The sequence below is a fragment of the Octopus sinensis genome, linkage group LG1, assembly GCF_006345805.1.
Source record: "Octopus sinensis linkage group LG1, ASM634580v1, whole genome shotgun sequence".
Classification (NCBI taxonomy): Eukaryota; Metazoa; Mollusca; class Cephalopoda; order Octopoda; family Octopodidae; genus Octopus; species Octopus sinensis.
This window is the reverse complement of record NC_042997.1, coordinates 46,076,161-46,080,221: the sequence shown is the minus strand read 5'-3', so window position 1 is coordinate 46,080,221 and position 4,061 is coordinate 46,076,161.

Here is a 4,061-nt window from a genome sequence, read left to right as displayed (position 1 = left end):
TACCACTTCCGAGGTCCAACACGCTATGAAACATATATAGCTCGGACCTCTACTCCATGCCTTAACTCTTGTATATTATATATATATATATATATATATATATATATATAGATATATATATATGATAGATAGATAGATAGATAGATAGATAGATAGATAGATAGATAGAAGATAGATAGATAGATAGATAGATAGATAGATAGATAGATATTAGAACTTTGGGGTATTATTTATTCATTGTCACACGTGTCATTGCTAATAGGGATTACAAAATTTAAGAAGTTAGATAAACATGTAAGAAATTTCATATTAGAAATTCTTCAGACAGAGTAAGAAATAATACAAAGTTTACATTTGGATGAAGTGTTTATATGAATGTAAATTTTTAGTATCAAAAATTTTACATGTTTATCTAACATATAAAACTTTGAAATTTCTATTACAAATAAAAATCTTCCTCTTTTGTTATATATTAACTCTGCAAACAATAGCATTTTCAGCTTTTACATAACTTACAAGAATGCAACAATGAAAGCGTCTACATACTTGATTGTAATACTCCAATAAGCAGATGTGCTTCAAGAGAACACGGATTGGATTTTACCCTACCAACATAACGTGAGAGAGAGAGAGAGAGAGAGAGAGGGAGACTGCGTGCCTGTGTGTGAAACGATATATATATATATGTATATGTATATGTATATAAATATATGTAAACGTATATATACATATATATGTGTGTGTGTGTGTCTTGTTTTTATATATATATATATATAACAAGACAAAATGGAACAAGAACGTAACAGGCGACAACAAAATAATCCGAACTGTTAGACGATACAAAGAAAGATAGGAAAAAACAAAGCGAGTCATTCGGAGCTTTCTATCGTCAGTCCTGTTCCAGATAGTCCCTGCAGTTTCGGCCGCTTACACTCGAGACTGTTCCAATATGGCAGTTTAATACTCTCGCAAACTAGTAAATATCTCAACACACCATAATCCTCGCATTTATATTTATATATTCATTAACACAGTACTACATAGACACACATAGAACGCAGCCGTGGCTGTGTGGCAAGAAGCTTACTTCCCAACCACATGGTTCCAGGTTCAGTCCCACTACATGGCACCTAATATTGGTAAAATGAGACATACTTATCTACATGGCCGAAACAGCTGTAAGATGTAATCTATACTTATATTTATATTTACTTATATTTATATTCTCTTTTTTATATATATTCTACTTATTATACAACATTACTCTTTTATGTACACTTTTTTATGAACATTCCTTTATGTACACTGATTTGTTCTGCTTTTTTATGTTTAACCCTACAGTCTCTTATGTGGTGGTTTAATAAAATATGTGATTGAGTATTATCTGGTAATTGATATTTGATTTAGATATCTTTCTCCATTTTCTTTCTTGTATATATACATATATATATATATATATATATATATATATATATATATCTATATATATACATATATTATATATTATATATACATACATATATTATATATATATTATATATATATATATATATATATATACACACACTATATATGTATATATATACATACATACATATATCATATATATATACACATATATAATATACATATATATATATACATATATATAGAATATATTATATATATATATATATATATATATATATATATAATAAAATTAGGGAATAAATCCAAATTTACAGGGAAAAAATCAGATTTAGGATTAAATCCAATTTTATAGTAAAATATTATAATATTATTAGAGACAAAACCACTATTTTGCAAAACAAACAAGGAAAGACTAATCAATACATAAAATTTTATAAAAAGTCAAAAAAACCGCCACTACAATGTTTCTTGTCTGATCGACAATCTTCAGGTGGACTTCCAATCTAAAATATCAATATTTTAAAATATAAAAATATAATTTTAAAATATTTAAAGTATTAATGAAAAAAATATAATATATAATCTATTTATAACCTATATATAATCCATATATAATCAATATATAAACAATATATAAACTAAAATAAAACCTATCAACAATTAATATAAAATATAAAAATATAAAATATAAAATATAAAACAAAACAAAAATAAACTATATATACACCATACACATATAACTAAGTATATATAACCATATCTAAATACATACACTAAATCACACACTATAATATAAACCCTATACATACACCTAAAAAAACGTTATGCAACGATAAAATAAATAAATAGCTAAATACTTCAACACAATACGTATTCATACTCCCTCACACACACATACAACCCACATTCCCGCTCTAGAAACGGACATCACTTAAAATTATGAACGGAGAAATGGAATAAATGGAATTAAAAAATTATATTCACTTGGTTAAAACGAACACTACTTAAATTATGAATGAAATAATGCAATAAAACAACAGACATCGCAAATGACACCAATTACTATGAATTCCTTAACAAAACTACCATGATAAACAAAACTCATAAAAACATATAATGATAAAATCTCCCTTACTAAAACTCTATAACATACCTAAATAGCAATCCCCCTAACCTAACATTCACACACAAATACACACACGTAAACCACGTCACCCACGACATATACAAATACCCACCCCACTTACACATACCTATACATAATATAAAAAACCTCAACATATACCCCAAAACCCACTCAACCCCACACAGACAAATAAACACATACATCCCAAGACACTAAATAGCAACCCATAAACACATTCACACACAAATATACATACGTAATAATAAACACTACACCATATACATATACATACTCACCAAACTCGATATATACAACAATATTAAACACACCCACATTCATACAGATAAACAAACTACACAACCAAAATACGAACCACTCACACACAATCCCACATACATAAACGCTCCAAAGAAAAACAACATTATTACACATAATACGATATATAAAATACATCGTAAGTAACCAGAATATCAAAAATAACAATATGACATAAGGAGAAATAATATATATACTTTCAAGTCAGTTTCAATATATGAAGTGAAATTAAATTCTAATCCGTTAAAAACATCAAACCAAATTACGTTACCATAGGAACATAACTTATGTATAAAAAGAATACGCGCTATGGAAGCAAACCTCACTTAAAATTATGAATGGAGAAATAGAATAAATGGAATTAAAAATTATATACACGCGGTAAACCAACATTATTTTAAAAAATTATGAATGGATTCTTTTATAAAACTACCATGATAAACTAAAACTCACAAAAACATAGATGATAAAACCTCCCTTTATTAAACCCTATAACATACTTATATAGCAATCCCTTTAATCTATACATTCACACACAAATACACACACGTAAACCACACACCCATAACAAATACAAACACCCACCCACTCACACACACCCACAAGTACATATAAGCCTCAACATATACACCAAACAAAATTACGTTACCAAGGAACTTAACATATGTATAAAAAGTATTCCCGCTCTGGAAACGAACATCTTTTAAAATTATGAATGGAGAAATGGAATAAATGGAATTAAAAATAATATTCACGTGGTAAAACGACCCCACTCAAAAATTATGAATGAAACAATGTAATAAAACAACAAACATCGTAAATAGACAAATTACCACGAATTCCCTAAAAAAAACCATGATAAAAACCAAAACTCATAAAAACTATAACGATAAAATCTCCTTTGCTAACTCTATAACAAACCTATATAGCAATCCCCCTAACCTAAACATTCATCACACAAATACCACACGTAAACCACAGACCCACGACTTATACAAATTACCCACCTCACTCACACATACCTATACTAACTTATAAACCTCAATATACACAAAAGCCCACTCCCTCCCCACACAGACAATTAACACATACATCCCCAAACCTATATAACAAACCCATATACACATTTACACACAACACACACACACGCAAAACACACACACACAACAGATACATATACTCCCTCACATATACGCATATACATACTCAC